The 27,233-nt window shown below is 39.7% G+C and overlaps 1 long non-coding RNA gene across 1 annotated transcript; it reads left to right on the top strand.

The window, feature by feature from the left end:
• Nucleotides 1-213: 213 nt before the first annotated feature.
• On the top strand, nt 214-17,490 carry LOC126825342 (uncharacterized). The gene is made up of 3 exons (XR_007681906.2): nt 214-419; nt 13,666-14,196; nt 15,234-17,490. It is a non-coding gene; the product is annotated as an uncharacterized LOC126825342 (long non-coding RNA).
• The last annotated feature ends 9,743 nt before the right edge of the window (nt 17,491-27,233 follow it).

The raw sequence follows: 27,233 nt of genomic DNA, 5'->3' as shown, positions 1-27,233 counted from the left end.
TTAAAAATGATAAACTGCAACCTGTTAATGAGGAGTTTGATCACCGTGCATCCAGAACGAAATCGCTACATAGTTAATACCCCTGTGTAAATTTGTTAATCATTACCAAATGAATAATTTACAGTGACGATAAATCTAATCTCATTTTATTGCAGGGCTTGTTTAGTCAACAAATACTAGAAATAGATAGGAACAATGACATATGACAGCAGGCGTATAGCGGATACGCGGTGTGTGAAAGGTGTGTTTTGTGTTGAGGCGGATGAGCGCTTCATAAAGTTATTAGACAGTGTCGAACATCGTTACTTGTACAGCAGCCTTCAGTGTAACATACACAACGCAAATATCGTCTCTGAATTCCAACACAAGAACAGAACTACAATTAATATACTGGACCACCAAGGCTGATCACAAGAAAGGTATAATTTTATAGTGTTTATTTTGTTTAAATCAGATGGATTGATTTTAGATTTTAAAGATGCATTATGTAAGAGCCAGATCTGAAGGTCTTTCGTTTGGTCTCAAATGTTATATAAAACATTATTTAGACATTCATCCACATGCCAAGCCAATAATCAACTCTCCAGAACATCGGATGGTTTTGATTTTCAACGGATTTAAACATGATTGAAAATTAATAATGTAACTAAGAAATGGATAATCGAGACTTTGTTTTTTTATCGTAAGAAGTGTAGAAATAACAATCAAACGGCAATAACTCGCCCCAGAATGAAGTAATTGACCTGCACGTCTCATTCCCTTATCATTATCTATTTTTTAAAATTAGTATAGCGAGAACTGTCTTATCTCTTTATTTAAATCTTACATAATGCATCTTTCAATAATTTTCGTAATTTGCTTCATCGATTATTTTATAAAGAAAAGAAATTTCTATAACTGACTGTCAATAATTATTAATATACAGAATTCTCGATAATTCAGTGAAATTTCTATATTAAATCCGGTGAATTGCTAGTCTTAATTAGCCCAGTCGATTTGTCACTCAGGGTTTGTACATGTGAAACTGGCAACTGCGGTTGTAATACTTGTCAGGGGTAGCACCGGTTGGAGTAGCAAATATTAGTGCTATACATGTCACACTGATCGTGGACGGACGAGGGTAGTGTCTCGGGCCGTTCAGATGTGAACCCACTCGGCATACCTCGGCTGATCCCGGTACTCTACATGTAGCCTCGGCAGATTCCGGTACTCTACATCTAGCCTCGGCTGATTCCGGTACTCTACATCTAGCCTCGGCTGATTCCGGTACTCTACATCTAGCCTCGGCAGATTCCGGTACTCTACATCTAGCCTCGGTTAAAGCCGGTATCTACACCTATACAATTGCGATGCGGCTACCGGTTTACTTTTTGCAAAACTTGCCGCTTTTAGAAAGAAGTTCTCATAATTGCATCGTTCGAAGAGTGTGTAGAATTTTCATTGTAAAGTTGTCCTTTTTTAAAGAAAATCGGATAAAGTAGAAAGAAAAACAGATTCAGACTTTGAAAGCTTTGTATGATAAAACATTCCTCGAAGACGTCGTCATGGGCAACGCCGTTGGTAATCCGGGAATTTAAATGTAGTTCCAATGGCGGGGCCCTTATTCACGAAAACCTAAACTAAGATACAATCGAAATTTTAAGAAATACTGCAATTCGATTGGCTGACCAGTAAAATCAATTTGCATATATCCAATGAAGTTGCAGTATTTCTTAAAATTTCGGTTGTAACTTAGTTTAAGTTTTCGTGAATAAGGACCCTGGTTTTTCAGTCAATTCGTTCTATAAATATAGCTAGTACTAATAACCGCATGTTAAATGTCCAATATATTGCTTGCTGACACTAATAGGGGTTGGATACCCCGGGTCCTTGAAACTACGACTGGTCGGTGGCCGATTGTCTTTTTAGGGAGTCGTGGTGGTTCAGTTAGTAAGACGTTAGTAAAATTGGCCCCTATCTCCAAGTTGCATACGCTCACGCTAGGGACGGAAACCACAAGTCCGGCAATCTCTAGATCACCAAAATATCTCAGAAAAAATCTGAAACTTGAAAACGGTGACCAAGCATAAATTTTGATTATACTCACATTAATGCTAACAAAATATGAACAACACAAATTATTTAAGCTATTTTTATTGAAAATATGTCTTATATATCCATGTTTATGTCTGTGCTATGTATGTGCTATGGTTATTGAAATCGGCTTCCCTTCAGATCATTGGATCTGTATTCACTGAATGAAAATGAAATAAAATGGGGGTTAACGTCCTACCGTTCTGCTCCGACTGGGCTAATGAATGCGGGCATACGCTTTGAGGGAAATTTTGCCCTGACAGCGGCGCTACGGCCTACTCTTAAACCGAATTCGAACTACCAAGGAGTCTTTTACATGCATCACTGACAAGGGGAAACCGCTTTGGAAAATCCCAATAAACTTTCTCGGACAATGTAGGTATTGAACACGTGACCTCCAGGCTAGCGCGCCAGCGTCTTACCCACTTAGCCATTAGCCACCGTGTTTCTGTATTCATTGAAAGAAAAACCAAGAAGAGAAGAAATGTAATATGGCTTAACCTTCTTGATTTTTGAAGGAGCCGCTGCGGCTCAGTGAGTAAGGCGTTGGCTCGCTAACCTGTTCGTCGAGAAAGTTCATTAGGATTTTCCGACATGGTCCCCCCCCCCTCCCCGTTAGTCGTGCGGGACAGTGGTCCCGGCGAGGGAAAACGTATGGTCGTTCGGCTGGCACGATAAACCGAGGACCCGTGTACAAAGTGGTTTGCACGTTAAGAACCCTTAGCAGTGGGAATTTGATATGTCCGGGAAAAACTCTTCCTCATAGCACACTGTATGGCGTATGTCCATTGTTATTAGCCCAGTAGGACGTTAAGCACCCGTGGTTTTCACGCGGTGGTGGGTGTCGCAGTAGTCTTACGTGGGTACGTTCTATTCCACGTTTGTCGTCTGCCTTTTCTTGTCCGGTTTTCCGAAGGTTCTCTAGTTTTCGTGCACTACAGGGGACTCTATCCGCATGCGAGTTATTGGGGTAGCTAACTGATATCCACATCCTTATCATTTTACGTAATGAAGCAGAATAGTATAATATTAAATCACATTTTATTTATATCATGAAACTCTACACTAGAATTATCGACTGGTATCAGAATTTCAAGTCCTATATCAGTTATTATTACTTGTGTAATAGTCTAAATCACCCATGCGTTCGCGGATCCCGGATTTATAACAAACGCTTTAAATCGCTCTTAAAAATAATTTGTAAATTGATATATAAAAAGATCTCTTCTTCCGTCCTATCCCAGATCAAGACGACAACAAAAAATAATCTCATTTTAAAAAGTATAAAAATGTTGACTTAAATAGCTGAAAAAGTGTGATTTTTACATATAAAAATATCACAGCAAGGTTACATACTAAATACAGGCTAGTGATTGCGCATGGCATTATGCAAATTGTAAGAAGCCTATTGGTTGCGCATGACATTATGCAAATTGTAAAAAGGTTATTGGTTGCGCATGATGTTATGCAAATATCGAAAGACGTTCAAGAATTTAGAAGATATTGCCTGGTGGGGTGGGGTTCAAATGGTCTATCTTTTTTTTCCTCTCCCTGTCAGATATAGATACATGTATTTACATTTTAGAAATAGATAATCAATGTACACGTGCAATATGAGTGTTTATAATTGTACCTGGTCTATCGTGTGCGCTTTAGATCATAAGGTCTATGATTGAGTCATTTGGTGCTGTATCGATCCCAAGGAGTAGGGTCGCCTGTCAAACCTCGTGGATTTTCACGGCGTTCTCCATTTAATATTCGATGTTCTAGAGTGTTGGTTATGAGTTAATAAATGTCTAAATAATATTTTATATAACATATTATTTTATTACAAACGTATTATGACAGCCTCATTAGTCATACGAAATTGAATATTGAATTACACTATGAGAGAGAGAGAGAGAGAGAGAGAGAGAGAGAGAGAGAGCAATCAACATAAACTAGGTCGTTTCGGGACTAACATATGGTTCAGTTCTATTTCAACAATTCGCTTATGCGTACGTGTCTTTGGCATTGTCACGTACAAGCGGGGAATCTAAACCACTCCACTCAATGGCAGACCTTATGTTGTATTTTATGTCACTAAGTTGGATTTTAAGTTATTACGGTGAATTTCAAAATATTAAGTTGAATTTAAAGTTATTGAATGGACAGTATAAGTACAAGTTGGGTTAATAAGTTGAATTCTAAATGTTAAGTTGATTTTTCTGTTTACACATACACCACTAAAGGACGTCAGCGATGGCAGAATATTAAATTAGTCGAATACTCGAGGAAGGCCATAAAAAACAAAACGATTTACTAATATAATTTTAAGAAAAACATAAAATAAAAGAATTTCACTGAAGAATTACGATTTTGTTGAGGAATAACAGTTTTATTGAAGAAAAACATTTGCACAGCTTCTTTGAACAAAAACCTTTTTCTTTTAATTTCATTGATCAAAAACAATTTCATTGAACAAAATTAATTTCATTGAACAAAATTAATTTCATTGAACAAAAACAATTTCATCAAATTTAAACAATTTCATCAAATTTGAACAAAAATAATTTTATTAAATTGAAACAATTTTATTAAATTGAAACAATTTTATTAAATTGAAACACCTTCTTTAAACAAAACAATTTCATTAAACAAAAACAACTCATTTTTGACCAAAAACAACTCATTTTCGATCCCTGCATTGACCTCGAAAGTTCATGTGGATTTTTCGGCGTGGTTTCCCCTTGTCAGTGGGGTCCAGTGTAGTCATTGGCGTGCACGTTCAAGATCCCACACTGCCGCTGCCCGGGAAAAGTTCCCCTTATACCACACTGTATGGCGTATGTCCGTCTTCATTAGCCCAGTCGGAGCAGAACAGTAGGAAGTTAAACATCGTTTCATTTTCATTATTTTTTCAGTGAATACAGAATCAATGATTTTGTTTTTATTGTGTTATGTGTGTAAAACAAAACGCCGGTATTATATTTCGATTAGCAAGTTTTTACAACATGACGTGAAAGTGTTTACAGTCATTTCAATGAAAAATGACATGCCATATTAATGTAAACTGAACAAACAGTATTGAAAGCCTGTCGCGTTCTATCAACTCAATTATTGATACAAATTCGCAACTTGACAAATTCGATTGTAACGATGTGACAGTCCGTGTAGTTTACTAGGGAATATAGACAATACGGGATACAATAATACCTTTATGGCCGTGATAAATATATTGTCAGCAATTTATTATGTACTCAGCTATTTTGATATTTCACGTGGGGAAACTAGAATAATTAGTGATATGTCACTTAATTAATTTGACGTCAGATATTTCACGTTATATGAATAAAAATCAAACATTTAAATGTTAAAGTGTTATAAGCCAGAGAGTTCAATTATAATTCCTCTGAGGGGGCGGGGAGGAGGGGCAAGAAGGAGGGGCAAGGTGGAGGAGGAGGGGAGGGGCGAGGAGAAGGAGGAGAGTGGGCTTGTGGACCAGTTCCTCAGTCAAAAAGACAGTAGATTATTTTTTGTGTTTATCTATCTTCGTGATCTATCATGCCCGATATTGGACAGCGCTAGATAATCTTCAGTTTTTTGTTTACAAAACGTGGAATAGGTTGCAGAGGCGTGCCGCTGAAGGAGGGTAGGCCGACCTACCTTAGGGCACTTTAGGGGGTTAGCGCCGGGGGAAATTATTGGTTCTGTGCTAGAATCGATTTGACGTATATCTGAACCATGACATATCTATCATACACTATGATATTTAAGTGGTATTTAGCGATTGGGACACACATTAACACAACACAATTTGGAAAACAATCACTGGTTTTATTCCAAAAGCACGACGTTTCTACAACTCTTATTGTTATTGTTATTGTTATTTGGGGGATCACGTGGCTAAGTGGGTAAGACGCTAGCTCGCTAGCCTGGAGGTCGGGTGTTCGATCCCTGCATTGGTCGAGAAAGTTCATCCAGATTTTCCGGCTTGCTTCTTCCTTGTCAGTGATGCAGGACGGAGGGGCTGACAAGGAAAGCTGTCTAGTCGTTCGGATGGGACGAAAAACCGAGGTCCCGTGTATATATTGGAATGCACGTAAAAGATCCCCTGGCAAATGGAATTCGATATAAGAGTAGGCGATAGTGCCGCTGCCCGGGCAAAATTTCCCTCTCGGCCAATGCAGGGATCGAACACTCGACTTCCAGGATAGCGAGCCAGCGTCTTACCCACTTAGCCACTAAATGCTGTAAGTCAAAATTAAAACGTTTTAGTATACAATAGAATCGAGGCATATTGAATACAGTTAGAGCACATATTCCACTCATCACAAAAACAGAGCAAAAAAAAAAAAGTTTATGTTAAAGGAGCTAAATCGCTATTCTTTGGCGCCTAGAAATGGACACAAATGGGTCGCAACACATATAATAATGTAATACGAATGTATATAAACGGATTTACATTCAATCAATTCCGTTTTTACTGCAATTTCTAAACTTTTATGTTCGGCGAAGTACGCGAAGATTCTGAATTGAATGGCGGTCTTTGGGCGTCTGTTCATCCAATCTACACCGGTAGCATTCTCTTATATGGGGTATATTTAGCCTCGTTCATCGAATCGCTTCATTACAACTGGCGCTTGAAAGATATCTGACACACAATTTGTGTGCCAATTGTCACGGTAAGATAACAACGTCGATGTTGATTTAAATTGACCAATAAGTCGTGTTTGGCTCTTTTAAGTCTGACCAAGGGAGGTTACTGGTGACAGAATTTGAGTCATTAGGGTTCGTGATATGTGGTTAGCGTATTGGTCTTGAGTATGCTAAAAAGGTTCCTGTGGCCCGTGTTGCAATTTCCGATTTTTGTTTTTTACTTCCTAAATTCTTATAGTGAAATACATTAAACAGAGACATTAATTAATTCTGAATATTATGGAAATATTAATCCCGCTTTGAAATCTAATCTGGAAGCCATCAGTGGAAATGTGGGCCAGATTAAGCTTGCGTTGGGACATTGGCTGATAATTATAACATAATTTCAAGTAAAACAGGATCTGGATTGAACATTAATTTATTCTAGCAACAGTATTACAATACTAGAAAATAGAGAGACCCTTCTCTGGTTAGCTACTAAGCTCTACTCTCCTACTGATTTGTCTTAAACACCTCAGCTAATTTATACCAAACTTAGATATCTTAAGAAGTTAATTAAAGCATGCATGTACATATATTATTGATATTAACTATATAAAATAAAGAACTACACAATGAATTAGCTGTCATTGGTAGATTATTTCCCTATAATCATATTGATGTTGGTGGCCCAGCGGTCAGCAATCGGACAATTATTGTTTAACTTGAACTCTCTCACCCTGTAACATAATGTCACTTGGGCCTTGTATCAACAGTGATATACGGGCACATTCTGGCCATTGTCCGTCGCACACACAAATGTAATTTGTATTTCAGTATATGGGGACATTGGCTGAACATGTCACCTGGGCCCCTTGCATCAACATTGTCCGTCTCAACCTTCCTGTCAGTCGATAGATAGATTTATTTGGCACAACATAATAAATCAAATCATACATTATTTGTTTAGAACTATATGACGGGCAGAGTTGGTCAGAGGGACGTGAAGAGCCAGGTGCCTATCGACCCCGATTGAAAAAACAGAATTTGACATATATTTTTTTCAAAATTACTAAAATTTATCTTCGCATCCATTGAAAAATATAACGGCCTTAATACTAGGAGAAACATGATCTATGGCACATTGATCAGCAGTGAATATTCGCTAGGCCTCTACAATCACTGATACGGATATCATCGATGCGACTTAATGAGCCACAAATATTAACTTTTTTCCTACGACAAATTGAATTCTAAAACATTTTTTTATGTATTGGAAAAATAAATAAAGGCGTTTGACGTATTTGTAGGTAAACATTATTTCCTGTTTGGTGTAAATGGGTATTAAAATGAGTAAAAGGCAGCATTCCGCCCGAAGCATTAACGTCTTATGTAAACAATGCACGCGCCATTCAGCCAATGATTGACCCCACGTGTTGTGACGGCACGTGTTAAGGCAGTCATCTTTGACAGAGATATTACTACTCGTAATTCTCTGTGAAACAGATTGGATCTATGGGTGTAGGAATAATGAATCAAACTAGTTTCGTTTTCTGGTAATGTCACGTATTCGTCACCGAGATCGGAGCCCAACGAAACAAGTTGGTCCAAAGCGCCAGAGCTTCCCAATCCGACCCTGACAATTTTAATACGGGGCTAAATGTGAAATCATCTCCCAAAAATAAAATGAAATAGGATTGATGTCATACTGTTCTGCTCCGGCTGGGCTAATGAAGACGGGGTCCACCCCCCAAAAAACAACAGTAAAAGCGATTATTTACAGGGTTTGTTTTTTTATTTTTGATAATTCATGAAATAATTACGTGCGGATAATGTCCGCCTTTATCAACTAAAGCTATTGAATAGATCTTTTCCCGGATCCCAATAGACATGCGTGACGTGACGTATACACTACTAAATCTGACGTCGTATTAACCTCCAGTATAATTACCACGATCAACAAACAATCTATTTATATGATGACAATCAAAATCAAATTGATGTTTTTTCGCTGAATCATTTTACTATAGGACCTATAAATATATATACATATATAATTGTATTTTTAGCACGCCGATTTTCTTTCACAATGCATTAGGGTTAATAATTTATGTATATCTAAACACATCACCCTTTTTTGTTTATTTTGAGGGAAGACTGTATCATTACAGGCGCGGGACTGTACAGCACAGTTGACGCCTACGACTGGTCCCTGGCATCATTGACTTGAAGACTGTATCACTATAGACCCGGGACTGTACAGCACAGTTGACGCCTACGACTGGTCCCTGGCATCATTGACTTGAAGACTGTATCACTATAGACCCGGGACTGTACAGCACAGTTGACGCCTACGACTGGTCCCTGGCATCATTGACTTGAAGACTGTATCACTATAGACCCGGGACTGTACAGCACAGTTGACGCCTACGACTGGTCCCTGGCATCATTGACTTGAAGACTGTATCACTATAGACCCGGGACTGTACAGCACAGTTGACGCCTACGACTGGTCCCTGGCATCATTGACTTGAAGACTGTATCACTATAGACCCGGGACTGTACAGCACAGTTGACGCCTACGACTGGTCCCTGGCATCATTGACTTGAAGACTGTATCACTATAGACCCGGGACTGTACAGCACAGTTGACGCCTACGACTGGTCCCTGGCATCATTGACTTGAAGACTGTATCACTATAGACCCGGGACTGTACAGCACAGTTGACGCCTACGACTGGTCCCTGGCATCATTGACTTGAAGACTGTATCACTATAGACCCGGGACTGTACAGCACAGTTGACGCCTACGACTGGTCCCTGGCATCATTGACTTGAAGACTGTATCACTATAGACCCGGGACTGTACAGCACAGTTGACGCCTACGACTGGTCCCTGGCATCATTGACTTGAAGACTGTACCACTATAGGCGCGGGACTGTACAGTGAAGTGGGCGATTACAACTGGCTGCGGACTCCATTGATTTGATATGTGTTGTTTATGTAAGCTGGTGTCGTCCGGAGGTTGGTCTTGTCGATTTTGTTTTGCGTGTAGCGTGGTTCCCCAACACTTACTATAATTTCAGTCAAGCTATTGCCATTTGTCAAAATGTCAATTAACCATCTTTTGTCATTTTATTCTGAAATGATTTAAACATCGGACATGAAGTGCAGAATATCTATTGTAGGTTATTGTTCTCCTTGAACGCCATTAATGGTTAAAAGTCTACCGGAATGAAAACTAGAAAATCTTTTTGGACATTACTGCTATGAAATATGAAAATCTATTCCTGTATTACTGCTAGGGAAATCTATTCCGCCATTACTACTACGGAAATTTATTCTGCATTACTGTCACGGTATTATGTTCCGCCATTATTGCTACGGAAATCTATTCCGACATTACTGCTATGAAATATGAAAATCTATTCCTGTATTACTGCTAGGGAAATCTATTCCGCCATTACTACTACGGAACTTTATTCTGCATTACTGTCACGGTATTATGTTCCGCCATTATTGCTACGGAAATCTATTCCGACATTACTGCTATGAAAATCTGTATCGACATTACTTCTACGGAAATCTTGTCCGCCATTACTGCTACGGAAATTTATTACTGCTATGCAAATCTATTCCGCCATTACTGCTATGAAAATCTATTTCGACATTACTTCTACGGAAATCTATTCCGACATTACTGCTACGGAAATCTATTTTAATATTACTGCTACGGAAATCTGTTCCGCCATTACTGCTACGGAAATCTATTCCGCCATTACTGCTACGGAAATCTTTTCCGACATTACTACTACGGAAATCTATTCCGACATGACTGCTATTTATTTTGTTCGTATGTGACAAGAAGTAGGGTCGCCTGTCCAACCTCGTGGGTTTTCTCCGGGTCCTCCGGTTTCCTCCCACTGCTAAAAGACGTGGTTTCGATTCCCCGGTTGTATGTGACGAGGAGTAGGGTCGCCGGTCCATTTTCGTAGGTTTTCTCCGCTTCTCCGGTTTCCCCCCACTGCTAAATACCCCTACGCACGAGCTAATTATTGAAATAAAATTGAACCGTATGTCAGACCCGAAATGACCTAGTGTGTGTGTCGAGATCGAGTGGATGTTAAACCCCCCCCCCCTCTCTCTCTCTCTCTCTCTCTCCCTCTCTTTATTCGTTCCCAATGAGCCACGGTGGACAGGTGGCTCGCTAGCCTGGAGGTCGGGTGTTCGATCCCTGCATTGGCCGAGAAAGTTCATCCAGATTTTCCGACGTGGTTTCCCCTTGTCAGTGATGCAGGACGGAGGGCCTGGCAAGGACAGCTGTCTAGTCCTTCGGATGAGACGAAAAACCGAGGTCCCGTGTAAACATTGGAATGCACGTAAAAGATCCCTTGGCAGTTGGAATTCGATATAAGAGTAGGCGATAGTGCCGCTGCCCAGGCAAAATTTCCCTCATAGCACACTGTATGGCGTATGCCCGTCTTCATTGGCCCAGTATAGGAGCAGAACAGTAGGACGTTAAACCCCATTTCATTTCATTTATTCGTTTCCCCGAACCAGAAATCGAGCATGTTTTTAGAGAAGATGAATATAAATGAAATCTACCTACACATGTGTACATATAATCATACCGTGATTTATATATAAATAGTAGATGTGTTAGTTTCTGATTAAATATCCATCAATATCCATCTCTTAATCAAAATATACATACAGAAATCTGTTTCAATCAATTTGTTAAAATATTGTTTGATTATCTCATTAAGAAAGATTGACGTGCAACAGTCAATTACAGGTCATGAAACAACATCAGGGTCGACAGCAGTTAAAGCGACAATTTCATTTTTTTAAAACATACATTAATTTCTTTAGGCCTGAAATGTTATCTAAATTATTAATTAGGCATTAATTAACTTATCCAGACCATAATCAACTCTCTCGATGCCATCGCTAGCCTGCGATAGTTAGCGGATTGGGATACATTTTTTTAAAAATAATTAAACGTAAAAATGGATAATCGAGACTTATTTTTTTTATCCTACCGACTTTAGTAATCATGATCGAGGCCAGTCTAAAATTCAGAAGCTAATATCTCGGTTCAGAGTGAAGCAATTTGACTGAAATTTTCAGCATATTCTGCTTTCATTACCTTTTATTCTATTATAGCGAGATGTGTCAACTCTGTTTCTAATCTTACCTAATGATCCTTTAAATCATGAAGTTAAAATACATGACATAGTACTACCCTATTATAGAATACACTTATAACATGATACCCTATTATAGAATACACTTATAACATGATACCCTATTATAGAATACACTTATAACATGATACCCTATTATAGAATACACTTATAACATGATACCCTATTATAGAATACACTTATAACATGATACCCTATTATAGAATACACTTATAACATGATACCCTATTATAGAATACACTTATAACATGATACCCTATTATAGAATACACTTATAACATGATACCCTATTATAGAATACACTTATAACATGATACCCTATTATAGAATACACTTATAACATGATACCCTATTAAAGAATACACCTATAACTTCTATAATTCACTAGTGTCAGTTGAGACATTGACAAAAATATCATTTTCTTGTTGAAAGTATAGGATCTCGTCTGAGGAGAACGGATAACTTCTAACACACAATCTGATTAAAACACAGATCCAATTTCGTTTCGTTTTTTATAGTTCAAAATTTCGTTTTTACTTGTCTTTACTACACTTGGATCTGGAAGTCTTGACAAATCGGCCCCGTTTGTCGCGACGCAGGAGCGCCATCACGTAGTGATCTCCAAAACTATTATGGCCACTTCCGCCTTCATTTCTATCGGGTTTGGAGCTCAAAGGACGGCAATAAACTCGCTCTAACTTGACTGAATGAAAAATCTAACATACCTTTCGACTTTGTGGAATAACAATCTATAATTCTAGTGATCTTTTTTTTGAAAATCTTATCGGATTCCTGAGAACAGATGTATTTTCTTCATGATCACCATCAAAACATTGAAGAATCGATTATGTCGTAAATTTTATGTTAATTAGATTGCCATTACTTAGATTTTCCTTTTTCTCACTGTTTTATTGTCGATTTGGGATGATACGAATATTTAGTATATATTAAAGACGTCTCTGTTCATTTGACCTCATTTGACGTTTAAACCTATATAATGTACATGAATTTTAGGTACTATTTTTTTTGCGGATTAATACAGCTGTTCTGTATTGTATTCTGTTGTAGACTGTGAAAATTTTGGATCCATGTGTCGACGCTTTAAATCACATGGATCCATTAAACCTTCTAACTGTTTAATTTCATTTTTTTCATTGAAGATTCTTATATTACAAATCTTTCCTTACACTAGAAACGTAATAACTGGTTATTTAACTCGTGTTCTACTTGAAATGAGGGGTCAGCCAATCAAATGGTCTGTCGAATCGAGCGTTTGCCTTTTTTTTGCGCGGAACTGTGGATAGACATTACCAGCGATAGAAATCAAAACAAATCAAAAGTAGATTTTAAAAAGCATGGCGGTCGCTAATTGGTTAATCGAATAACTGACGTTATCGGGTCAAATGTCGCTTGCTTGGTACCTGACGTCATAGAACGTGAACTCCCACTATTACTTGTCAGATCTTCATGTAGTGTAGGCCATCGAAAGTATAAAAAACGAAACGAAAAAAAGATCTGTATTTTAATTAGATTGCTTCTAACAGGGTATGTTTACTCTTCCTAGAACAACTGATATCACTCCTCATCTGATGAGTTCACATGGTATGTTTACTCTTTCTAGAACATCTCATACCACTCCTCGCCTGATGAGTTCACATACTATGTTTACTCTTTCTAGACCACCTCATACCACTTCTCAATTGAGGAGTTCAAAAAGTAACTACCAGCTTTTATACTTATTATTATTATATTTTACATCTGTTTCAGAATGACGAACTCCATTATTCACCACGTGGGCCTTAATGACGTCATCGTAGTGTTTCTATTAATAGCCGCCACCTCCATTCCATTTACCCAATCACAGCAGGTTGCCAGAAACATCGTCGATAACCAGGAGCAATTCGAGGATCTCATCAATTATTTATCGTCTCTAAGACAAATATTAGGACCAGGTTTTGATCTCGAAGATTATATAGATGCAGATCTACTGGAGAGTTACAGACGACAGTGTCTATCAACAAATGGGTGTCAAAAGGTACCCCAAGCTCGTCCCAGGGGCGGAAAGGATGCGTTTTCGTTTTTAAGGATAGGACGGAGCACTGATAATATCAGAAAGATGGCGGATTCTGATGCAGAGGTACATACTCAAAAGCGTAGAAGCTTTTACAGAATTGGAAAATTACCGTCGTCAGCTTTTATGAAAATGGCGTTTAGACCCTTCGTTTCTCCCGGTAAAAGTCGAATTACAAAATCAACTGTGATCAGAATTGGTTGATTCCGTGGTGAAACTGTCAAATGGTAAGATTCAGCTTTGATATTTAAACCATTGTGTGACATGTGTTACATCTCAATCGGATTAAAACATATTTTATTTCGTTTTTCATAGTTCAAAATTTTACTTTACTTGCCAAGGGTGTTGGATGGCCGAATGGTTAGCGTGCGTGCTGTATAATAAGGTCTGTCATTGAGTCAACTGGCGTGGTTTCGATTCCCCGGTTGTACGTGACAAGGAGTAGGATCGCCTGTCCAGCGTCGTGGGTTTTCTCCGGGTCCTCCTGCCCCCCCCCCCCCACTGCTAAAGACCCCTACGCGCAAGCAAATGATTGAAATAAAATTGAACCATATATTAGTTCCAAAATGACCTAGTTGGTGTCGAGTGGATGTTAAACTCTCTCTGCCTCTCTCTCTCTCTCTCTCTCTCTCTCTCTCTGTGTTATTTTAAAGGGGTTGTTTTAACGCTGGGCGAAAAAATCACCATACTTTTACAAAGCCTGTGCTTAGATTTTCCGTCGAACATTATTTTGAACGGTTTCACCCAAGAACGTCCATCGGGATTTTCCGGTGTGACCCCCCCCCCCCCCGCCTTGTCAGTGGTGCAGAACGGAGGGCGTGGCAAGGGACAACGTATAGTCGTTCCCGTATCCAGATTGGCGTGCACGAAAATGAACCTTTGACAGAGTAAGCCATAGCTCGTCTGTCAGGGCAAAATGTTCTCATAGCTCACTGTCAGGGCAAAATGTCCTCATAGCTCACTGTCAGGGCAAAATGTCCTCATAGCTCACTGTCAGGGCAAAATGTCCTCATAGCTCACTGTATGGCGTATGCTTGTCTTCATTAGCCCAGTTCGGAGCAGAACAGTAAGACGTTAAACCCTATTTCATTTTGACAGTAAAGAAGAACCATCGGATAACTGATATGTCAGCGAAACTCAAATAAACATCACACCACCAGCAACATATGAAACTCGTAAATACAAATAACAGCTCAAGTTATTTTTTGTAGAATTAAAAATATGAATTTAAAAAAAAATAATGAATAATTTGGTCTGTTTTCAGGTTTCCATATGAACAGTGTATAATGGATGGGGTGAGAAAATGCAACTTTTTGTTTTATTGTCATGACGTTTAATTTGATGGAAGTGAAACTACTGTGAAAAGATTAAATAATGCGACTTGTTCCTGACACGTGGGATGATAAATTGTGATTATTTCATGTTTATTATTTCTAGGATGTTTTATTAGATGTGGAGTTAAACACCATTTTCTGTGGATTTGAGTTATTTAATTATTATTGAACAGAACGGTTCTAAGATTTATTACTTAGTGTTTACATACATCTATTATATTATATTATGGTGTTACCATTAAATCAAATTAAATATGAAATGAAATGGTGTTAAACGTCAAACTTTTCTGCTCCGACTGGGTTAATGAAGACGGACATACGTAATGAATGTGCTCTGAGAAATATTTTGCCTGGGCAGCGGCGCTATGGCGTACTCGAGTTCCAACTGACAACGTATCTTTTATATGCACGCCAATGTGTACACGGGATCTCGGGTTTTCGTCCTATCCTAACGACTATACGTTGTCCCATGGATGTCCTACAGGGGGGGGGGGGGGACACGCCGGAAAATCCCGATGAACTTTCTTGGCCAGCACTGGGATCGAACACAGGACCTCCAGTTTAGAGGAGGGGGGTGGGGGTGGATGGCTGAATGGTTAGCGTGCGCGCGCTGTATCATAAAGTCTGTCATTGAGTCGACTGGCGTGGTTTCGAATCCCCGGTTGAACGTGGCAAGGAGTAGGGTCGCCTGTCCAACCTAGTGGGGTTTCTCCGGGTCCTCCGGTTTCCTCCCACTGCTAAAGACCCCTACGCGCAAGCGAATTCTTGAAATAAAATTAAACCATATGTTAGTCCCGAAATGACCTAGTTTGTGTCGAGTGGACGTTAAACCCCATTTCTCTCTCTTTCTCTCCAGTTTAGAGAGACAACGTCTCACTCACTGAGCCACCGTGGCTCTGGCTCTGCATCACGCATAAGAACCATCAGATGATAAACACAGCATGTCTTCCCCAATCTGTAATTAATTACGGTGCAGATAACAATATGCCACTGGATAACCTGTTCGAAATGACGTCAGACTTGTTCCTACGTCACAGCACTGTTTGGAGAAATATCCCGTTTTCGCAGATTGTCTCCCTTGGTTTGTTTCCAATTTTAGAGAAGCCTGTGTCACTTAGGATGACCCGCAATGGCTCACATGGAAGATTTCTATACAGCAATATGTTTGAATCTAGTCTCGCGATAGTCTATTTGAGTATTAGTCTAGTCAAAATACTGAAAGAACCACCACAAATTCCTTTAGGTCTTTTGGTACCAACTTGTAAATGACCTTTCCCTTTACATCATACTGAAAATCCACCGAAATTCACCGGCGTGGTTGGTCCCCTCTTGTCACTGGTGCAGGACAGAGGGCCTTCGACAACGTAGACTCATTCGGAAGAGACGTAAAAAAGTCCTTGGCAGTTGGAATTGGATATAAGAGTAGGCCGTAGCACAGGTCCCGGACACAATATGACGTATGCCTGTCTTCATTAGCCCAGTCGGGCATTAAAACCCATTTCAATTACGTTTAACTCAAAGAAATATATGTTTTAATGTAATAAACATAAGAAATGAAAATATTGCCCGCCACCAAGACAAAAATCAACGAATATTATTTATATAATATTGACACCCCACTCATCTCTTGCACTACAACTACAACCACTATCAGCAGAGCAACTGACAACACCACGACCGTCACCATACTCAAAGAAAATGAAATTTAATTAAATGAATATAATTAATTCACATATTCTATTTTTAAAAATATTGTAAAGACCTGCACTAACAGTAGAAATTTTAGTTTTCAGACAGTACATCTTCTAAAATCTCCAAATATTAACTTACAACTTGGGAAACGTGCTTTGTCCTATGCTAGACCTTTTGTATAGAATAAACTACCAAAGCCAATTATTGTCAAAACAGTCGAGAGATAGAGAGAAGAGAGAGAGAAAGATAAATGAAATTTTACGCCCACTCGACACAAACTATAATTCGCTTGTACATAAGGTCTTTAGATTTGGGAGGAAACCAGAGAACGAGGTTAGATGGCCACCCCATTCCTTGTCACGTACGAGCGGGGAATCGAAACCACGCCACTTGACTCAATGACAGAACTTATGATCTAAAATGCATGCGTTAACAATGCCCCCCCCCCACCTTCCTCCCTCTTACCCAAAGAATAATAAAATTAAATAAATACTAGTATTTCTTACATGTTGAATCACATAAACCAAGAACATTAGCTGACTACTGGGGCATTTGCCGTGATCGAAGGCTATGCATTTTTATTTTATATAAAAACTATTGGAAGGCGACGGATGTATCGAATTGCCTGTTCCTTTATTTTTTATATGTATACATTACATTCTCTTTCGCTTTGTGGTCTCTGAATTATTAAAATTCAAATATATCTATTGATGTATAACGTGATGGTGTAAAGGTATCTTGTATATAGCATATCATGGTGATCAATCAGAGAAAGTAAAAGATGCATATACGTAAGATTTAGATAAAGAGCTGACAGTTCATGCAATAATATTATAAACATAAATTATACAAGGGCTACATCTGCCCTTTGCAAGTCTTTCGTTAGGTCTGAAATGTTATATAAACCATTAATTAGACAAGACCATGGCATCGGATACTCGAGGATTTTTAAATGGCAAACCGTTCTAATGTATAGTTAAAACTATACATTAGAACGGTTTGCCATTTAAAAATTTAATTCAAAAATGAGAAAGTCTCGAATAGACCAGAGCGAGAGAGAGAGAGAGAGAGAGACAGAGAGAGAGAGAGACAGAGAGAGTGATGGGGTTTAACACATGGTTTAATTGCGCGTACGGGTCTTTAGTAGAGCGACGAAACCAGAGGACCCAGGGAAAACCATACTCCTTGTCACGTACAACCGGGGAATCGAAACCACGCCAGTTGACTCAATGACCGATCTTATGATACAACTCCCACGTGCTAACCATTCGGCCATTTCCCCCCCCCCCCAGCTGTTAAAAAATGCATCTTTAATCATCATAACCTCCTTTATACTCAGTTATTTTAAAATGTCAATCAGTTTCACAACATTCAGCATGATTAAACATTAGCGATAAAATTTCAAAACGTTTCACTACCTTCGGCATGATTAAATTTTAGCGATAAACGATCAATATACAAAACACGCTGATATGAATATTATATGTCTTGAATTTGTATTGTTACTATGTTTTATTATCCTAAAAGATTCATGGTAAATATCATATACGAATACAACCCACGCTTGTGTGAATATTTCATAGTTTGATTTTCTATTGTTGCTATGACGGAAAGTGAAGTAACTATATATCAACGCTGTTATGCATTCTGCCTCAGTTTTTTTTTCTTTAGAAAGATAATGTCCCGCAATATGATCAAGCAAAGGTCACTACAGGCCTGGAAATGCATTCGACAAAACTCGGCAGATTCCGGTACCCTACAACTAACCTTGGCTGTATGGCGGTGCCCCACGTAGACGCCAGTGAAGAGTGGTTTATCTCAAGAAACTGTATATTGTGTGTTATATACTTCCAATTTCAAGTTTATCCGATTTTGGGGGGTTGGATGGCCGAATGGTTAGCACGTGCGCACTATATCATAAGGCCTGTCATTGAGTCAACTGGCGTTGTTTCGAATCCCCGGTTTTACGTGACAAGGAGTAGGGCCGCCTGTTCAACCTCGTGAGTTTTCTCCGGGTTCTCCGTTTTCCTCCCACTGCTAAAGACTCTTATGTGCAAGCGAATTGTTGAAATAAAATTAAACCATGTTAGTCCCGAAATGGCCTAGTCTGTGCCGAGTGGACGTTAACTCCCATCTCTCTCTCTCTCTCTCTCTCGCTCTCTTATCCGATTTTTTTTTAACAGATCACTACTTAGCAACGAAAACTCAGCACAGACGTCGAACGACTCTACCCTGAGAACTTCTTTCTAAAGTGCCAAGTCTTCCTAATAAGTATGAGGGAGCCGCATCAAAATTGTATAGGTGTAGCTAACGTCATATAGCCGAGGTTGGGTGTAGGCTACCGGAGTCTGCCGGGGTTTGCCGGAACTGTACAGGGAGGGGGGGGGGGAGAAATGGGGTTTAACGTCCACTCGACACAAACTAGGTCATTTCGGGACTAACACACGGTACAATTTTTTTTTTCAATAATTCGCTTGCGCGTGTCCGTCAATTTTGCAGCATCCCTGAGTATACTTCCTGTCCCCCCACCCCCCGTTGCTCTGAACCAATATTCAGATACAAATCTTAATAAAATATTGTTTTAAACAAAATGTTCTTATTGTCCTAAAGACGTCATTTTGCCCTGTCTTCCCGCTGTCCCTCGCTTATTCCCATCCAATCCGGCGCACAGTGTTCGAGCATATGTGCCATCGACCATCCCTCGTTACTGGTTGGTTCTAAGCAAACAGTGGGGACAGATTTACGTCAAATCGACTCACCCATGTGCTATAGAACCGATATGTTCTTTGGAGAGAACCCCGCCCACGTCCTTCCTAGAACAAAACTTAAAATTCTACCCAGCCATAGACAAGATATAAACAGGCATAATACAAGATATAAGATATCAGATTAGATGGTGGGAAATGGTGTATATCTGTAATCGTTCGGTGTACGTGGTTTGATCTATTTCACATAGTCATCTGCAGATTTCCCCGGCAACAATCGCGTGCCCTAACTCTGTTTACATATCGTGACCTTGAGTAAATGTGCAGGTAGCCATGTTAAATAGATCTAAATCGCTGTAAATGTCTGAATCTGTAATCCTTCACACTGTCGAAATGTTTCACGAAAGACTTGTCGTAACTCTGTACAAGATGACTAACCTTTAAGTTAACGTGTATTAGGGGGTGGGTGTTGGGGGGGGGGGGGGAGGGGCGCTACCTTGGAGGATGCGGGTTTTATCCTGGTTTTGTTGGCCGAGACAGTTCATCTGGATTTTCCGGCGTGGTTTTCCTTGTCAGTGATGCAGGACGGAGGGCCTGACGAGGACAGTTGTCTTACCTTTGGGATGATACGAAAAACAGAGGCCCCGTGAACACATTGGCGTGCACGTAAAAGATCCCTTGGTAGATGGAATTCGATATAAGAATAGGCCGTAGTGCCGCTGCCCGGGCAAAAGTTTCCACGTAGCACACTGTATGGCGTATGCCGGTCAACATTAGTCCAGTCGGAGTAGAGCAATAAAACGTTAAACCCATTTCATTTCAGTTCACGTGCAGTACAGGACTATGTGTGACGTCACATCGGGCCGCGCGATAACATGTACATGGTTTAAATCTGACGTAGTAACACAACCGCGTCTAGACAGAATTGGTGCCTTTTACTCATTTTATGAACTCATTTATATTTAAAAAAAGAAGTATTTTTACAATTGTAGAAGAAAAAAAATTAAGTCGTCCCGTTGTTATCCCTTTAGGGGGGGGGGGGGATTGCCGAATGGTGCGCTGTAACATAAGACCTGTCATTGAGTCAACTGGTGTGGTTTCGAATCCCCGGTTGTACGTGACAAGGAATAGAGTCGCCTGTCCAACCTCGTGGGTTTTCTCCGGGTCCTCCGGTTTTCTCCCACTGCTAAAGACCCCTACGTGCAAGCGAAATATTGAAATTAAAATTAAACCATATGTTAGTCCCGAAATGACATAGTTTGTGTCGAGTGGGCGTTAAACTCCATCCCTCTGTCTCTCCCTCTCTCTCTCTCTCTCTCTCTCATCTCAGTGAGTTTTGTGGTCACGTGAATATTCACTGCTGATCAGTTTGTGACGCTAAACTTTAGGTTGAATTGTAAAAAGGGGAGGCAATTCAAAATACCGTGTGTCAGATATGACTTGACACAACCAATACAATATAATTTATATACACGTCACGTGGTCATTTCAAATTAAGCTAGAAAATTAATTTAAATTCATGAATAATTAACGTCTCATTAATATTAATTATAATATCTGAAATTGAGGAAGTTACCTGTAGTTACACCGTTCTCATATCCCATGATCTAACTCCTCTAACCAGGTAATTAGTGTTAATTACAGGTAATTATAGATCACAGGTGTGTATATAAGGTAGATGATCAGGTAGTAGAATCAGTATCCTGTTTATCTACACCTATTATCAAGGTAAAGTTTTTTTTAATACAAATTCTCAATTTTTCCGACGTGGTTTATCCTTGTCAGGGAGCCATGGTGGCTAGCTGGTTAAGACGCTGGCTCGCTAGCCTGGAGGTCGGGTGTTCGATCCCTGCATTGGTCGAGAAAGTTCATCCAGATTTTCCGACGTGGTTTCCCCTTGTCAGTGGTGCAGAACGGAGGGCCTGACAAGGACAGCTGTCTAGTCCTTCGGATGAGACGGAAACTGAGGTCCCGTATATACATAGGAATGCACGTAAAAGATCCCTTGGCAGTTCGAATTCCATATAAGAGTAGGCGATAGTGCCGCTGCCCGGGCAAAATTTCCCTCATAGCACACTGCATGACGTATGCCCGTCTTCATTAGCCCAATATAGGTGCAGAACAGTAGGACGTTAAACCCCATTTCATTTCATTTCATTTCATTTACCCTTGTCATAGGTGCAGGACGGGGGGGGGGGGGGTGGTTACAGAACAGCCGTGTAGTCGTTCGGACGGGATCAAAAATCGAGGTCCAGTGTACAAATTGACGTGCACGTAAAAGATCCCTTGACAGTTTGAATTCGATATAAGAATAGGCCATAACGCTGCTGTCCGTGCAAAATTTCCCTCATAGCATACTATATGGCGTATGCCGTCTTCATTGGCCCAGTCAGAGCAAAACAGTAGGGCGTTAAACCCGATTTCATTTTGATATTTTCAATATTTGATGTAGGGGGCCGCGGTGGCTCAGTGAGTAAGTCCATGTCTCAATGATCAGGAGGGCCCGTGTACGATCCCGGTTGTGGCCGAGAACGTTTCCCGGAATTAATTTTCCAGAGTGATGGTCCCCTTGTCAGTAGAGTAGAAACAGGCTATAGTCGTTCGGACAAAACGAAAAACCAAGGTCAGTGTACATAGTCCAAGGACCAGCGTTAAGTCGTATGGATGGGACGGAAAACCGACGTCTCGTTTACACGTTGCCGCGCACTTAAAGGAACCCTTGACAGTTGGATTTCGAAGTTAGAGTAGGCCATAGCACCACTGTCCGTGCAAAATTTGATTATCGCGGTTGGTGCCGACAATTAGGACGTTAAACTTCATTTTATTTTATTTTAATTTATAGTTGTCACTTTACAGCAAAAATCTTATAATATGGTCATTTTATTTTATTTTAATATATAGTTGTCACTTTACAGCTAAAATCTTATAATATGGTCATTTTATTCACGTGAATATATTATATTTCTACCGATGTAGACTTAAAATTGACTCAAGATAATCTAGGTACAGACTATTATTAATACCTAATAAAACTGAGGCGATGGTGGCTGAATGGTTTAGATGATGAAGTCTGTCTTTATTGAAATATCTCTCTCCCTCTCTCTCTCTCTCTCTCTCCCTCTCTCTCTCTCTCTTGTCTTTAACTACTTCTGTCAAGCCATAGTTATTCATTGCGTGTATTTTTATTTTCAGATGATGAAACTCATTGTTGCTACCCTTGCCTGTTTATTGGCCGTCTCTACGGCTGTCCCCATTGGAGGCCTGGGAATGTATGGTCATGGTTTAGGAATGTACGGTCATGGTTTGGGAATGTACGGTCATGGTTTAGGAATGTACGGTATGGCTGGTCTAGGAATGTATGGTCATGGTTTGGGAATGTATGGCGCTGGTATGGGAATGTACGGAGCTGGTATGGGAATGTATGGCGCTGGTATGGGAATGTATGGTCCATGGTCAGGATTATACGGAGGTCTAGGAATGTATGGAGGGCTAGGAACCTACAGTGGTCTAGGAATGTACGGAGGACTAGGAATGCACGGAGGTCTTGCCGGTTTAGGAATGTACGGTGGCCATTTAGGTGGGCTTGGAATGATGGCTGGTTTGAACTCCTATGCTGGGATGGGATCTCAGTTTGTAAACACCAATATGAACGAAAATAGTAAGTATCTTTATAGATGTTCATCCCCCGATGATGGCCAAGTAGGTTCCTCGGGATTGTCCTATTGATTTCGCCTTGTCGGTGGTCAATACAATTATAGTCGTTCGGATGGGCCCGAAAAACCGAGATCGTGCACTTAATTGATGTAGTCCAATATGACGCATATATCCCTGGGAAGGAATTCTTCGGAGTGGCTTCCCCTTGTCGTTGGTGAAGGACGGAGCGTCTGTCAAGGAACGGTGTCTATATATATAGTCGTTCTGATGGTTCGAAATACCGAGATCGTGCACGTAAAAGAACCCTTGACATTTTGTTGGGTAAAAATTCCCTCATAGCACACGGTGTGGTATATGCTTGTCTTCATTAGCCCAGTCACTGGGCTAGTGAAGACGGGCATACGCCATAGAGTGTGCTGTTAGAGCGACACTGTGACCTAGTCTTATATCGAATTCTATCTGTCAAGGGATCTTTTACGTGCACATCAATGTGTAGACAGGACCTCCTCGGTTTTTCGTACAAGGAAAACCTGATGAACTTTCTCGGCCAATGCAGGGATCGAACACGGGACCTCCAGGTTAGCGAGTCAACGTCCTACTCACTGAGCCACCATAGCCGTGGTCGGTTCAGAAAAGTAGAGCGTTCAACCCCATTTCATTTCATTTCATTTCATTTTCTTTGACGACGGTGTTCACAAACTAGGAGATCCCACACTCGATCCTGATATCTCCTAGGGATGTTTGTCTTCGGTACGGAAAATTGTCTAGTCTTTAGGATGGTACACATAATCTAGACCCATCCACCTAACAAATATTGACAGTTGCATTTAGATGAAGAATAGGCGGAAATGCCACTACTCGGACAAAATGTATCTCATAGCATTTGTCTGTCTTATTATCCTGGTTAATGTCAAAAATCTAGAACGTATTTTTTATTCCATTTCATTTCTTGTTTTTGTTTCAGTGAATAATGATTTAATGATCTGAAGAGAAGAGGCAAACCTTCACGTTGCATGTATCATTGCTAATGTCGATAACTATAGAGATTGTATAGACTTAAACCATAGATACACAAGACGTAATTTCAGATAAAATGGGAATAAACTAATCTGGCTTAAATAATTTGTGTTGTTGATTTTTGTTGGATATAACCTCATTCCACTCTAATTTATCAATATATATCTAAAACAAAGCAGAAATATAGTCTCACAGCTTCTGATTTTATACAATTCTTGGCGTGCACGTAAAAGATCTGTTGGCAGTTAGAATTCGATATAAGATCATGGCACACTGTATGGTATATGCACCTCTTCATTAGCCCAGTCGGAACATAACAGTAGGACGTTAAACCCCATTTCATTTCATTTACCACCACTCTGCTGAGATTCTGGAACATGCCTATGTAAGCGTGTCATAAATTCCTGAATACTCACTGTGAGTAGCATACACCCGTGAGCGTGAGATAAATTCTTGAATACGTCCTAGCGAGGGTGACATGATTTTAATAATTTAGTTTTATAGATATAAGGAATTTCAGGCCCTTATGTTTTGCTCCTTATTTTTGACTACTGCATAAAGCTATTTAAAGATAAATTATTAGAGATTAGATAAAGAGCTGTCAGTTCTCACTATAATAGTTAAAAACTAGATAATGTAAAGGGAATTTGCTGAAAATTTCAGTCAAATTGATTCACTCCGAACTGTGAATTTAGCGATTGAATTTTCGGCTTAGCCTGAATCATCATTACTAAAACATATTCTTGATTATCCATTTCATGATTAAATCATGAATCTAAGTTGGGCAGCAAATCCGATCCTAATCCACTAAATAGGTTGGCGATGACATCGAGAGGGTTGATTATGGTCTGGATAAGTTAATTAATCTCTAATTAATAACATAGATAACAATTCAGGCCTAAAGAAAGACCTGCAATAGGCAGATTTACCTCTTGCATAATGTATGTTTAATAGGCTTTATTTAATGGTCATTTATGAAGTTGTTTTTTTACCTCCAATGTGCCCGCTGAGATGTTATGTAGCTCATAGCCGATTATGACTCACAGCAGTAAGATGCAACGTTTGGGAATATTTCCCCCCTTTTTCTTGAGTTGCGTCCCATGTTGTTAGTTTGTTTTTCATGGCCGAGAAAGTTCATCCAGATTTTCCGACGTGGTTTCCCCTTGTCAGTGGTGCAGCACGGAGGGCCTGACAAGGACAGCTGTCTAGTCCTTCGGATGAGACGAAAAACCGAGGTCCCGTGTATACATTGGAATGCACGTAAAAGATCCCTTGGCATTTGGAATTCGATATAAGAGTAGGCCATAGGGCCGCTGTCCGGGTAAAATTTCCCTCATAGCACACTGTATGGCGTATGCCCGTCTTCATTAGCCCAGTATAAGAGCAGAACAGTAGGACGTTAAACCCCATTTCATTTTATTTCATATTCATTTCATTGATTTTGAGTGAAGTCTGTATCAGGCTACGGTGTGTACTTGGCTTTTTATTACATTTCACCGACATGTGGCATTATAACAGATCATGATTAGTACTAGTATTATACAACGATTGGCAAATATGAACACATATACATGACTGTACAGCACGATTAGCCACAGGACACATTCACTTGATATATAGGGTTGTGATGCCTGTGTATAGTGTGTCCTCTCCGTCGGGTTGTCTTGTTTAATTGGTTGTCTTTGGTGCGGTCATCCTGTATTTAATATAACGTCTATTAACTTGATCTGATATGTGCGATTGTTGTTTGTGGTGTCTGTTGGTTTGTCTTGTGTATTTTGTGTGTGGTGTGGTCCTCCGGCATTTAATATTACATTTACGCTTCAATTATTCTTTGTTTCATTTTACATTTACATGTATATTATCTTATCTTGTATAAAAAGAAAAACATGCATTATCATAATAGCCACGCTTTAAGTCATATTGACCTGCATCACAACTAAAACATACGGTGCTCTATTTAAGCTACCAGGGATAACGTGACCGAATGGGTAGACGATCACGCGTTTCATTGAGGCAAGTGGCGTGGTTTCGATTCCTCGCTTGTAGGTGACAAGGAGTACAGTCGCCTGTTCAACAAATTCATAATATGTTAGTCCCAAAATGACCTAGTGTGTGTCGAGTGGATGTTAATCCCCATTTCCCTCTATCTTATTTCAGCCACTCCACAACAAATGAAACAACAAAATGAAATGGGATTAACGTCCTACTTTTCTGCACCGACTGGATGGGCTAACGAGGGAAATTTTGCCTAGACAGCAGCGCTGAGGTCTATTCTTGTATATATATCGAATTCCACATAAAATTCTCTTTTACATGTACGCCAATATGAACACCTTGGTTGTTCATCCCATCCGAATGACTAGACGCTGTCCTTGCCAAGGTCCCCGTTCTGCACCACTGACAAGGCGAAACCACGCTACCTTAATCAAATACAAACTCGTTATTAGTAAACATTGCTTGTAATTAAAATGTAGAAACGATAATTTTATGGCTGAAACATTAACCATACATGTCCTATATGCTGACCCGCCGTTTGTTATGGTGACCCATTTCAGTCATAAAAACTGCACTGGATGGCGTGTTATTTGAGGTTACAATAAGAATACGGTGACTTCGTTAGAGTAAATACTCAAAATAGAAATTGGCTAAACGTAATACAAATTTGAGTGTACTTTTACATCTACTCCAATGCAAGAATTATGATTTTGTTACTGAAACAGAACACAATCGAAAACGATACGGCCAACATGTGAAACAAAGGTCTGTACTGTGACATATAAATGAAATGAAATGAGGTGTAACGCCCTACTGTGCTACTCCGGCTGGGCTAATGAAGACGGGCTTAAGCCATGTAGTGTG

The sequence above is a fragment of the Patella vulgata genome, chromosome 6 (assembly GCF_932274485.2).
Source record: "Patella vulgata chromosome 6, xgPatVulg1.2, whole genome shotgun sequence".
NCBI lineage: Eukaryota > Metazoa > Mollusca > Gastropoda > Patellidae > Patella > Patella vulgata.
This window is presented reverse-complemented; position numbering and strand designations above follow the sequence as displayed.